Below are 14584 nucleotides of genomic sequence, written 5' to 3'. Positions count from 1 at the left end.
AGAGGTTGTCTTCTCTGTAATGGAGAGTCGTCGACTGCAGTAACCAGAATCTGTCGGTCTAAGGGAAGTAAGGGAATTCCCAATTTCTTAGCAAAGTCATAATCAATGAAATTGGCTGCAGAGCCGGAGTCTACAAAGGCTTCTGTGGGGACAGTCTGACCTTCCCACGTGATGGAGCAGGGAAGGAGCAGATGATTATTGTTTAGAGGTAGAGACTGCTCGCCTAGGGTATTACTTCTGACTACACCTAGGCGGCAGCGTTTCCCGACTTCTTGGGACAATTCTGAACCCTGTGACCCTCCTCAGCACAGTATAAACAGAGTTTTTCCGATTTCCTGCGATTCTTTTCCACCTACGTCAATCTAGAGTGTCCGATTTGCATCGGTTCTGGCGGGGGTGACGAGGGTGGAGAGGAGGCGTAGGAGACACATCTTACAGCATTTCTACCTCGGGACTGTTTTTGATAGCGTAAGCGGTGATCTACCCGGACAGCTAAAGCGATTGCCTCGTCAATGGATTTAGGCTCGGGACCAACATTAATTCGGAAACTGCATCAGATAAACCTGACAAAAAACAGTCTAGCAGTGCATATGTTCCCCATCTAGCTGATACAGCCCACTTCCTGAACTCTGCCGCATAAACCTCTACCGGATCCCGACCCTGGCGCAGGGTCTTAAGCTTCCGTTCAGCTGTGGAAGCAATGTCCGGATCATCATATATAATGGCCATGGCCTTAAAAAATTCCTCAACTGATGTCAGAGCCTCATGCTCTGTATGAAGACTATATGCCCATGTCTGTGAATCCCCTGACAAAAGGATCTTTATAAACGTAACTCTCTGAGACTCAGTTCCCGATAAGGTAGGCCTCAACTCAAAATATGATAGCACTCGATTTCTGAAGTTCTGAAAGTCAGATCTATGTCCAGAAAACTTTTCAGGTACAGACATGCGAAGGTCTGTAACCGGAGGGGATCGCACTGTATTCACAGCCGTTTGGAGAACCTGTATTGACCCAGACAAAGCTGTGATTTGAATCTGATGGTCATCAAGCACCCTGATAAGATTATCCACCGAAGTGGCTAAACTGTCAACTCGACTGTGTAGTGCATCCATATTGTTTTGGTCTGCTGTTCTGTAACGATTGGTGTCAGCAACACAGATTTTTCTGATTATTGGTGATCTGCAGTATCACCAATAATATAGATGCTATACCCTATTATATGGTGATCTGCAGAATCACCAATAATACCAGTATAGCTAGACACAGGACACCCAATGTGATATAGTGTTTTGTGCAACAGTAATAGGAGAGGTTATCTCCCGAGAAGCGGGAGATACAGACACTACTGCAGTCAATTATTCCCTGAGGTGCAGGGAATCAGACTGTACTGCAGCCAGTGGATACCTGAGGAGCAGGAACCACTGACTGGAGTGATGTAGTGAGGATTGGACTGCAGCTGGGAATTCCCTGAGGAGCGGGGAATCAGACTGTACTGCAGCCAAGGATTCCCTGAGGTGCAGGAAATCAGACTGTACTGCAGCCAGTGGACCTTAGAGAGGTAGAGGCCCACTAGCTGTGCTGCACGATGATCTCCAGAGGAGCTGGTGACCATAAGCCTGATATAGCAGCTAGTAACCACCTAAAGAGCAGGTGTCACAGGAGTACAGTAAGGCTGTTTCACCCAAGGGCTAGGTGACAGCCAGGAAGGTCAGACAAGCCAGGTTGGCAACACACGGACAAACAAAGTACAGAAGCGGAAGACTGATTCGGTATCCAGGTACAGGCAAGGTTGGCAACAGGTAGTCAGATGGGCGGAAGTACCGAATCAGAGAACAGGAGAGTAGTCAGGAAAGCCAAAGGTCATAACAGGTGACAGTAATATCTCTCAATCCTAGTCTTAGGTGTGAGGTCCTTGGTCTCAACACCTGGGAACTAGTCTAACAGATGATAATAACAATATAGCAAACTCCTAGTCTTAGGTGTGAGGTCCTTGGTCTCAAAACCTGGGAACTAGTCTAACACATAAACAGTAGCAAGCAATAGTACTTTAAAGCTATCAAAGGAATCTGACTCAGTGTGAATTCCCAGCTCCGGCTGGTTCTAACACACTGTGGGATCTGACTCAGGTCTGAGCGCTCACCCGTATATGTTCACAACAGCAGACAACTTGCAAGTGACAAGCAAGTCCTATTTATACTAAAAGCGCTCCACAGCGCCGCCCCAGACACTCAGCCAATCCGGAGCATAGCTGGAGTCAGCTGATCGGCATGATCAGCTGACTCCCCTTCTAGCAGCATAAAGGTCCTGTCGCCTGGCGCGCGCGCACGTAGATCTCCATCTATGTGCACTAGAAGGACCAGGCAAGACAGTCCCACGCTGCTGCGTGGCAGCAGCCGCCGGCTGGGAAGCGGAGATAGCCGCCATGCCGCTTGCCCATGCGGCGGCATCTCCGCTATTCATTACAATATTATTTCCCTTTTTATGCATCCCAGATTCTTATTTGCTTTAACTACCACTGCTTGGCATTGTATATGATTACCTAACTTGTTATATCAACCAGTATTCCTAAGTCCTTCTCCAAGTCTGATGTTCCCAGCTGTATGCTATTTATGTTATATGCTGATCTACCATTGATCTACCGTCTACCAAATCTAAAACATTATTCAGTGGTCTATCTATCGGTAGGTAAAATGCCAAAATTTCCATATAAAAAACAGTTTACAGGATACTTGCAAACAGAAAAAAAAACTAAAAACAAAACATAAATGCATATAAAATGAATGCATCCTATTTTGTTATAACATGTTTGTGCCAGGTTACTCTCATAATTTCAGTGCTAGACATTGATATAGGAATGGGGAATGTGTATGGGAATCAACTGGGCCAGTATGTATGGAAAACATTTGCAAACCTTGGCTTACAAACATAAACCTCTATGGGCCAGTGGCCACATCAAAGTCTTATTAAGCCTCTGTATGCTCAAATGTATTTAATGTATGTGCTAAAATATCTATATGCAGGGTTCTGCTGTAAATATAAGATGGGATGGTATGGCCCCTTTAACAATTGGAGCATCATTGTTAAGGCTAAAAATAGCTTGACATCGTGCCTACAATCCAACAATCCTGCTGAAAATACTTAGCTGGCTAAAGAGCACGTTGGTTGTAAACCTAATGTTATAGTTTTGCTAGACGCATTGGTGGCATAAGCTGATTGGCCACCAAGTATACAACGCGTGAGAGTGATCGTCCTTTCAGTGAAGTGGTGATGCATTTTTCTAATTCCATTTCTGTAGGGTCAATCATTATTGTGGGAGTGGTATCAAAATGGATAATTATCGGTATTACCAGTAATTTGTCCCACTTTTTACATGGCTGCCCATAATTATTCATACCCCTAGCAAATGTTGACTTAAAGTTACTTTTATTCAACCAGCAAGTAATTTTTGATGGAAAATGACATAGGTGTCTCCCAAAAGATAATGAGACAATGTACAAGAGGCATTATTGTGGGGAAAAAAAATTCTGAGCTTTTATTTACATTTGAGCAAAAAGTGTCCAGTCCACAATTATTCATACCCTTCTCAGTAATCAATAGAAAAGCCTTTATTGGCTATAACAGCAATCAAACACTTCCTATAATTGCAGACCAGCTTTAACATGTCTCCACAGGTATTCTTGCTCATTCATCTTTATTTTTTTACTCCAAAACATTAATGTTGTTGTCTGCTAACCATTTCTTCACCACTTTTGCTGCGTGTTTTGGGTCATAGTCATGCTGAAATGTCCATTGGTGGACAAGGCCAAGTTTCTTTGCAGACTACCTGATGTTGTCATTGAGAATCCTCATGTATTACTCTTTTTTCATGGTGCCATTTACTGGTCCATTGGCTGAAAAAAACAACCTCAAAGCATTAGGTTCCTACCGCCATGTTTGACAGTGTGGATGGTGTTCTTTGGGTTGCAGGCTTCTCCTTTTTTTACGCCAAATAAAGGAAACATCATTGTGACCAAACAATTCCATTTTTGTTTCAGAGAAGACCAGAAGTTTTCATCTTTGTCCAGATAAGCATTTGCAAAGGCCAAGCGAGATTGTGTGCCTTATCTGAAAAAGTGGTGTCCTCCTTGTTCTGCATCAGTGGAACCCAGCAGTGTGCAGCAGAGCTGGGACAAGGTCCTCCAGCACCCAAGGCTGAGACACCAAAGTGCGCCCCTCCATCCCTCCCACCCCAGCTGTCACACACTCATCGCTATTAGGCCCACAACCTCCCCAACGCATTAATATCTAGTTATCTGACTTGCAGTCACTGCTATGTATCCCCTTTTCTTATTTCTTTCTGCTTCAAACACAATTAGGAATGACAGCTGAATGAATTGTGCGCCCCCTCCTACACTGCACCCTGAGGCTGGAGCCTCTCCAGCCTATGCCTCGGCCCGGCCCTGGTGTGCACTGTCCATTGGATTGTCTGCCTTGAGACATTGCAACCAGCTGAGCCCAGATTCACCAGGATGGCCTTGGTGGTGATCCTTGGATTCTTTATCACCTCTCTCACTATCCTCCTGGCCAGCACAGGTTATACGTTTGGCTTCCAACCACGTCCTTTTTTTTTCAAAAAAGTAGACGCCAACAAGTACATCCATTTTCATGGCTCTCATCACAAACCATGGACCTATAACACCCCATGTAGCTAATTTTGCCTTATCCACAGAAACTTCACTGATCTCAACTACTATGAAACACAATCCAATGTCTAAAACGTAAATTTATAGAAAGAAAATATTTCCCAAAAGTACTAAAAGATGCTCAGTTTAGAGCAAAAAAATCCCCCTACCATGGCCTCTACCGCAAACTCACAGTTACAAGTTTAGATTCATGAAAATATTAACACTCCACGGTTCATCACCAGGTTTAGCAATAAACACACTGCAATCAAAAAGATCCTTCAAAGCAGATGGGAAATCTTACTTCTTGATCCCCATTTATGGGGCATCCTACCAAATAGACCCACCATCACTTACAAAAGAGCACCCAATTTACGAAATGTATTGGCACCTAGCCACCTCAAATCGGCCCCTATAAATAAACCAATATACACCACAAAATATCAAGATCCTTCCCATGTCTGAGACCTAAGTGTTAACCTGTCTCTTTATTTCACAAACTGATCACATAATCTCATTCGCTAATAAATCTAGGTTTCCAATTACTCAACACATTGAGATCCTAGAAAAAAAAATCTATTGAACCCAGTAGTCATATACATTATCTCACAGTAGTGAAACTAAATTTAGCTTATAATATCTCATGATCAGTCCCTTTTTTTTATCTTTTTTATATTATATTTTATCTAGTCTGTTTTTGTTTGATATCTTATGATGATGTATTTCCATTATACTAATTGCTCTAAAAAAAAAAAGTCTATCATTCTGTGTTTGATACTTTTTATTATTAAATTATATTATTTTATTATGAATATAACCTATGAATGTCTATTATAACATACATGCAATTTCACAGTTGTTTTACCCATTTTTTGCCACCAGATGGCATGAGTAAGCTAATGGAAGCACTTTTGTGTACTTGAGTGGATTCTAACAGCGTTGCTATATACAGGGGTTGGACAAAATAATGGAAACACCTTGAAAATCAACAAAATATATTTTAATATGGTGTAGGTCCACCTTTTGCGGCAATTACAGCCTCAATTCTCCGAGGTATTGATTCATACAAATTGTGAATTGTTTCCAAAGGAATTTTAGCCCATTCTTCAGTTAAACTTCCTGGCGGTAAGCCCGAGCTGAGCTCGGGCTATGCCGCCGGAAGGCACCGCTCAGGCCCCGCTGGGCCGATTTGCATAATTTTTTTTTGCTGCACGCAGCTAGCACTTTGCTAGCTGCGTGCAGTGCCCGATCGCCGCCGCTACCCGCCGATCCGCCGCTATCCGTCGCGCCGCAGCCGCCCCCCCCCCCAAACCCCGTGCGCTGCCTGGCCAATCAGTGCCAGGCAGCTCTATGGGGTGGATCGGAATCCCCTATGACGTCGTTGACGTCGGTGACGTCATCCCGCCCTGTCGCCATGGCGACGGGGGAAGCATGGCGACGGGGGAAGCCTTCCAGGAGATCCCGTTCTTTGAACGGGATCTCCTGATCGCCGATCGCGGCTATCATGTAGCGAGACTTTGTCTCGCTACATGAAAAAAAAAAAAATTTAAAAAAAGATTTGCTGCCCCCTGGCGATTTTTTAGCAAACCGCCAGGAGGGTTAAAACACCCTCCAGTTCTTTTAGAGACGATGGCGGTGGAAATTGACTTCTTACTTGAATCTCTAATAATAAATTAACCATAAATGCTCAATAATGTTGAGGTCTGGGGATTGTGGTGGCCAGATGAGATGCTCAACTTCATTAGAATGTTCCTCGTGCCAATCTTTAACAATTCTAGCTGTATGGATTGTGGCATTATCATCTTGAAAGATGGCATTCCCCTCCGGAAACAGTTCTTGAACCATAGGATGAACTTGGTCGCCCAAAATTCCTAAATAGTCTCTGCTGTTAATTCTTCCATGAAGAGAAATCATTTGCCTGGCGGATTTCCAAGAAATAGCACCCCAGATCATCACAGAACCCCCGGCATGTTTTACGGTTGGAGAAGGCAGTCTGAATGAAATGCTTCTTTCAGCTGTCTCCAAACGTACACTCGGCCGCAGGTCAGAAATAAGGTAAATGATGATTCGTCAGAGAAAATCACATTTTTCCACTGCTCGAGGGACCAATTCTGGTGGTTTCTACACCACTCTAAACGCTTTGAAACATTTATTTTTAAGAGCAGAGGTTTTCTAATTGCAGTTCCAGAATCCAGATTTGTGCAGCTCCCGACGAACAGTTTTTGTGGAAACTGGGTTATGTAGGTGTTCATTCAGCTCTGCAGTGATTTTAGGAGCTGTCAGCCGTGGTCTTGCTAGCTTTTCTAACAATTCGATTTAGAGTCCGACGGTCTCTCTCAGACAACTAGGGATGCTCATTCGGATTCCGCGGAAATGCAATTTCCGAAATTCCGATCGGAAATTGCATTTCCGCATCGGAATGCGGAAATCAGTAATGCAAGTGCATTAGGCGGATTTCTGCCGGAAATCGCGGAAATTTCCGCCGGAAATCGCGGAAATTCCACCTGACTTTAACTTCGATTTTCTCAAAAACTATAAGGTCTTTTTGAAAACTTTTGTTGCATCTTGTTCACAAGATTCAGTTTAATAATCCCTAAAAATTTGGTGTTTCTAGGACTTAAGGGGGCTTTGCTATTAACCACTAAAGTCAGCGGATTTTTACTGTAATGTAAAATGCAGAAAATCTGCATTTGCCTATTTTCTGCATTTTAATTACAGTAAAAATCCGCCGACTTTAGCAGTTAATAGCAAAGGCCCCGTAAGTCCTAGAAACACCAAATTTTCAGGGTTTATTAAACAGAATCTTCTGAACAATATGCAAAAAAAAGTTTTAAAAAAAGACCTTATAGTTTTTGAGAAAATCAATGTTAAAGTCGGGCAGAATTTCCGCGATTTCCGGCGGAAATTCCACATTGGAATGCGGAAATTGGTAGCGGAAAGCGGAATTGGTAATTAGCAATGCTGGTATACGGATTTACCGCGGAATCGGAAATTGGTATTCCGACCATTCCTACAGACAACTTCGACTTTCGGCCACAACTGTGCTTTGCCGAGGACGCTTTTCCTTCTCTTTCAAAGGCAGTCATTACTTTTGAGTAGAGATGTTGCGAACTTGTGGATTTTTGTTCGCAAACATGCAAAAAGTTTGCGAACCGCAATAGACTTCAATGGGCAGGCAAACTTCAAAAACTACAAACACTGTTTCTGACCACAAAAGTGATGGAAAACATGTTTCAAGGGGTCTAACAGCTGGAGGGGGCAAGGCGGAGTGGGATACATGCCAAAAGTCCTGGGGAAAATTACGGATTTGACGCAAAGCAGGGTTATAATCCCTAAAAGGCAGAAATCACATTGCATTCCTAAATTGGAGGCCTAAAGTACTTGAAAACATCTTGCATGTGTAGACATGGATCAGGTAGTGTAAGTAGTGTACTGCTTTACGCTGACAGACCAAACTCACTGTGTAACGCACTGCAAACAGATGGCTGTGCTGGTGCGCACGTTGGTGAGAGTGCAGGCTATGGCGGCTTTCCAGCCCATATGGTCAGACTGAGGTAGCTCAATGACAGAGCAACAGTGACTGTCCAGCTGATCGAATTTGGTCTGTCCACAATAAAGCAATGACATTATTTTCTTGGGTGTGCACCCCAATACACTCATATAGGTCATTGCTTCATTGTGATACGCAAGCCCCTTCAACGCGGCAAGGTAACAATCGCGAAGGGGAATTGACACATGTACAAGCCTTTTGTTTTATTGTTGCAGCCGCAGTGCAGCCAGAAAAATTAGGCAGGCATGTGCACGCACCAGAAAAATTATTATATGGCCTTAAAAATTTAGGAATCCACCTGGAGTCCTGGACCCTGTTGGTGGTGGCAGAGACGGCAGTCAAGCGGCTGGCATGCAGAGATGCTGTGTGGGGACCGACTTAGTCTTGAGGCAGGCAGAGATGCTGTGTGTGGGGACTGACTTAGTCTTTGGGCAGGCCTGACCGTGCTTAGCAGACCAGGCATCCGTGGTCAGTTGGACCCTGGACCCAACGCTGTGTGCCAGAGGTGACAACACTTGCCTTTCAACATCACGGTACAGTTTGGGTATCGCCTTTTTTGAGAAATAATTGCGGCCTGGTATCTTCCACTGTGGTGTGTGGCTTTGCTTTTGTGTGCTGCTTTTCCTCTGGTGGTCATCCCATTGCAGTTTGTGCTTTTTCATCATGTGCCTTCGTAAGGCAGTTGCCCCTACGCGGGTCTTGGTCTTTCTAAGGCTCAATGTTCGGAGGCATAGAGTACTGATGGCATCGCTCTCATCTGAGTTAGACACACAAAAAAAGGTCCACACCGCTGAGCCCTGGGATGATGGCACTTTGGTGATGGCTGCCGACTGAGTGTTAAGTGGGGTGCCATAATCAGAGAAGGAGGAGGAAGATATGTCACGCTTCTGTGTGGAAGCTGAAGTGTTCTGTGTTGAATAGTCAACTACGTCCTGACAATATTGGGGGTTGATGGCACGTGCATTCTTCTGAACACTGTACTTTGGTTGTGGGCCGCATGAAATCGCGACAGCATGACCTCTAACAGACCTGCCAGGTGGCCTGCCTCTGGCTCTGCCTTTTGTTTTGTCCATATTGGGGGGATAAATTGAAAGGTATGCACTGACTTGACTAATACAATGTGCAGTCACACAGATGCAGTGAAAGGTATACACTGACTTCTGGTATAATACAATGTGCCGTCACACAGGTGCAGTGAAAGGTATACACTGACTTCTGGTATAATACAATGTGACGTCACACAGGTGCAGTGAAAAGGTTGCAGTGACTGCTGGTATAACAATGTGCAGTCACACAGGTGCAGTGAAAATGGATGCACTGACTGCTGGTATATAAAACAGTGTGCGGTCAAACAGATGCTGTGAAAGGTATGCAGTGGCTGCTATATAAAACAGCGTGCGGTCACACAGATGCAATGAAAGGTATGCAGTGACTGCTGGTATAACAATGTGCAGTCACACAGGTGCAGTGAAAATGAATGCACTGACTGCTGGTATATAAAACAGCATGCGGTCACACAGATGCAGTGACTAGTATATAAAACAGCATGCGGTCACAAAGAAGCAGTGAAAGGTATGCAGTGACTGGTATTATAATACAATGTGCAGCAGTCACACTAGGCACTAAATGTGCTGGACCTGGCACAATATAGCAATTAGCAAGGGCCAGCTGTGACACACAGGCTGTATATGCAGTGTCAGTGGGCCACACTCAAAAAAAAAACATCACAAGAACATTAGCTGTCAAAAGAGCTGTTTTAGTGGTGTCTTCAGCAACAAATATCAGCAAGGAGCAAGCTAACAAGAGCCTAGCTAAGATGTCCCTATCTCTGCAGCAACCTCTCTCCCTTCTCTCACTAAAACAGCAGTACACAGAGTGAGAACATTGCCGACGCTGCTGCCTTATATAAGGAGGGGGGGCTCCAGGAGGGAGCTACATTAACAAGAAGGAAAGATACCCATAAAGTATAGCTGCTGACTGTGATGTAGAGGATCAAAGTTTAGCCCAATGATGTAGTATAGGGGGCGGGTCAAACTCGCATAAAGTTTGCAATTAGATGCGAACCCACGTTGTTCGTGCGAATAAGTTTGCGTGTGAACCGTTCGGGACATCTCTACTTTTGAGACAGTACCTCTTGAAATGCCAAGCATTCGAGCAGTTTCTGTTACAATAGCACCTGCCATACGATCACCAACAATTTGGCCTCTTTGAAAGTCTGAGAAGTCTGCCATTTTTATAAATTATAACCAACTTTGGTTTAAATATCTATAAAAACAATTATTTTAATTACACATATCAAATAACAAAAATAATTAAACAAAAAAAAGTTAACATATGTCAAGTTTTGATTGCTTAAAACATGTTCAACGATTATGATGCCAAAATGTTAAGTGTTTCCATTAATTTTGTCCAACCCCTGTACGTGAATGGTTTTCAACTCCACAAAGGATTATGTGACATGTTTACAATGTAGTATGGGTTTTAACCTCCTTAGCAGTAATCCCGAGTCGTGGGACATCCGTAGCTCAAAGCGGTAATCCCGTGGCTGAGTGAGTTACAGTGGTTTGCAAAAGTATTCGGCCCCCTTGAAGTTTTCCACATTTTGTCATATTACTGCCACAAACATGAATCAATTTCATTGGAATTCCACGTGAAAGATCAATACAAAGTGCTGTACACGTGAAAAGTGGAACGAAAATCATACGTGATTCCAAACATTTTTTACAAATCAATAACTGCAAAGTGGGATGTGCGTAATTATTCAGCCCCCTTTGATCTGAGTGCAGTCAGTGGCCCATAGACATTTCCTGATGAGTGCTAATGACTAAAGAGAGTGCACCTGTGTGTAATCTAATGTCAGTACAAATACAGCTGCTCTGTGATGGCCTCAGAGGTTGTCTAAGAGAATATTGGGAGCAACAACACCATGAAGTCCAAAGAACACACCAGACAGGTCAGGGATAAAGTTATTGAGAAATTTAAAGCAGGCTTAGGCTACAAAAAGATTTCCAAAGCCTTGAACATCCCGGGAGCACTGTTCAAGTGATCATTCAGAAATGGAAGGAGTATGGCACAACTGTAAACATACCAAAACAAGGCCGTCCACCTAAACTCACAGGCCGAATAAGGAGAGCACTGATCAGAAATGCAGTCAAGAAGCCCATGGTGACTCTGGACTAGCTGCAGAGATCTACAGCTCAGGTGGGGCAATCTGTCCATAGGACAACTATGAGTCGTGCACTGCACAAAATTGGCCTTTATGGAAGAGTGGCAAGAAGAAAGCCATTGTTATAAGCAAGAGAAGCATAAGAAGTCCCGTTTGCAGTTTGCCACAAGCCATGTGGGGAACACAGCAAACATGTGGAAGAAGGTGCTCTGGTCAGATGAGACCAAAATGGAACTTTCTGGCCAAAATGCAAAACGCTATGTGTGGCGGAAAACTAACACTACACATCACTCTGAACACACCATCCCCACTGTCAAATATGGTGGTGGCAGCATCATGCTCTGGAGGTGCTTCTCTTCAGCAGGGATAGGGAAGCTGGTCAGAGTTGATGGGAAGATGGATGGAGCCAAATACAGGGCAATCTTGGAAGAAAACCTCTTGGAGTCTGCAAAAGACTTGAGAATGGGGCGGAGGTTCTCCTTCCAGCAGGACAACGACCCTAAACATAAAGCCAGTCAACAATGGAATGGTTTAAAACAAAACATATCCATGTGTTAGAATGGTCCAATCAAAGTCCAGATCTAAATCCAATCGAGGATCTGTGGCAAAATCTGAAAACTGCTGTTCACAAACGCTGTCCATCTAATCTGACTGAGCTGGAGCCATTTTGCAAAGAAGAATGGACAAGGATTTCAGTCTTTAGATGTGCAAAGCTGGTAGAGACATACCCTAAAAGACTGGCAGCTGTAATTGCAGCAAAAGGTGGTTCTACAAAGTATTGAATAATTATGCACACCCCACTTTGCAGTTATTTAAAAAAAAAAAGTTTGGAATCGTATGATTTTCGTTCTACTTCTCACGTGTACACCACTTTGTATTGGTCTTTCACGTGGAATTGCAATAAAATTGATTAATGTTTGTGGCAGTAATGTGACAAAATGTGGAAAACTTCAAGGGGGCCGAATACTTTTGCAAACCACTGTATATGCAGGAGCTGCTGCAGATCTCTCTGTGGTATTTTTTTGTCTTGTTTTTAGGGTCTAAAAGCTTGTGAAAAAAAAATTCACGGCATTCATTTAGACCTTAAATCTGGATATAATCATAATATTAGGGAGGTTATAGTTTTATTTACTTTACTCTGTCGATCCTATCACACCATATCTCAATCCCGTGCCCTGCCCAAATCTAATATGGCCATCTCCCACCAAACCCCCTATTGGGCGCATGCTTATCCTAGAAGTGGCAGGTGTCACAAAACTCCTAAAGAGTCTGGTCGGCCAACGTAAGCGGAATAAACTTGAAGGTTGCCCCCTCCACAGTGTATCATGTCACTTTAACTCTTTCCACAATCAGGATACCACAGAACTCACGGTCACCCCCATAGAAACCTTACAACACACACACGTAAATGCTTTACTAAAAAAAGAGAGAGATTTAGTGGATTCAGATAATCAAAACGCTTCAGGTTGACTCATTAAGGTCCTAGAAAAAAAATCTATTGAACCCAGTATATCTCATGATCAGTCACTCTTTTTTAAATTATTTTTATCTTTTTTTATATTTTCTTATCTAGTCTGTTTTTGATTCATATCTTATGATATATTTCCATTATACTCATTGCACTAAAAAAACAAAAAAAAAACAAAAACCACCACTATCATTCTTTGTTTGAATTGATACTTTGCTACTTTAGATTGTAAGCTCGCAAGTGCAGGGTTCTCTCCCCCTTTTGTGTCTTGGAAATCATTATACATTTTATTCATCATGTTACTTTTATCACTGTCATTATACCACTTCTGTATTTTGTATTCTGTATGCTGTATCATTTTTTGTATTTTGTCACTAATTATGTATCTTGTGTATTGGTGTACACCATTGTCTGTATTATGTACCACATGTTTGTTTCTTACTTTGTACAGCGCCACGGAATATGTTGGCGCTTTATAAATCAATAATATTATTATTATTATATTTTATTATGATTATAACCTATGAATGTTTATTATAACATACATGCAAATTTCACAGTTTTACCTATTTTTGACCACCAGATGGCATGAGTATGCTAATGGCAGCATTTTATTTTCTTGAGTGGATTCTAACAGCCTTGCTATATACTTGAATGCTTTTCAACTCCACAACGGATTATGTGGCATACTCAGGGCCGGGCCGAGGCAGAGGCTGAAGAGGCTCCAGCCTCAGGGCGCAGTGTAGGAGGGGACGCACAATTCATTCAGCTGTCATTCTTAATTGTGATTGGAGCAGAAAGAAATAAGAAAAGGGCATACATAGCAGTGACTGCAAGCCAGATAACTAGAGATTAAGGTGTTGGGGATGTTGGGGGCCCTGGGGCACCCTTAGTCTAATAGCAATCAGTGTGTGACAGCTGGGGTGGGAGGGATGGAGGGGCGCACTTTGCTGTCTCAGCCTTGGGTGCTGAAGGACCTTGTCCCGGCTCTGGGCATACTGGCATGTTTAAAACGTCGTATGTGTTTTAATAAGTTTTATTTGCTTTACAGATTATCTGTCGTTCCTGTTACTTCATATCTCAACCCCCATTCTCTGCCTAAATCTAATATGGCCATCTCCACCTCACCCACTATTGGGAGCATGCACAGGCTTATCTTAGAAGTGGAAGGTGTCACATGGGGAATATATGCAATTGATTTGGCCGTTAGTAACGTTAAGAGGCGGGCCTCTCACGCATCAACTGCCTTTCCCTATTCCAAGATGGCGCATGTGCCAAGCGTCCTGACTGTGCATGACATCACAGTGTTTGATGTCCTGCGAGGCTGGCCATTCTCCCTTCTCCATCATGGCATGGATAACCACGCTAGAGTACTGCGCAAGCATTGTATATTTCCACATTAGTGGTGTAAGCTGTTTACAACCAGCATGCTGCACGGAGGCGATTTAGCCAGCTAAGGATTTTCAGAAGGTATGTTGGATTGTTGGCACAATATCAAGCTATTTTTAGCCTTAACAATGATGCTCCAATTCTTAAAGGGACCATACCATCCCGTCTTATTATATAGCAGAACCCTGCATAATAAGACTTTGATGTGGCCCATAGAGATTTATGGGCTTGATTCACAAAGCCGTGCTAACTCATAGCCTGGTCGCACTAGCATTATTCGCGCGTTATAACACAGTAACGATTTTCACGCGAGATCACAAACTTCCATGCGCAATCGCGAATTTTTGCA

This window comes from Hyperolius riggenbachi, chromosome 2, assembly GCF_040937935.1.
Source record: "Hyperolius riggenbachi isolate aHypRig1 chromosome 2, aHypRig1.pri, whole genome shotgun sequence".
In the NCBI taxonomy this organism is placed as follows: Eukaryota; Metazoa; Chordata; class Amphibia; order Anura; family Hyperoliidae; genus Hyperolius; species Hyperolius riggenbachi.
Note: the sequence above shows the minus strand (reverse complement) of the source record.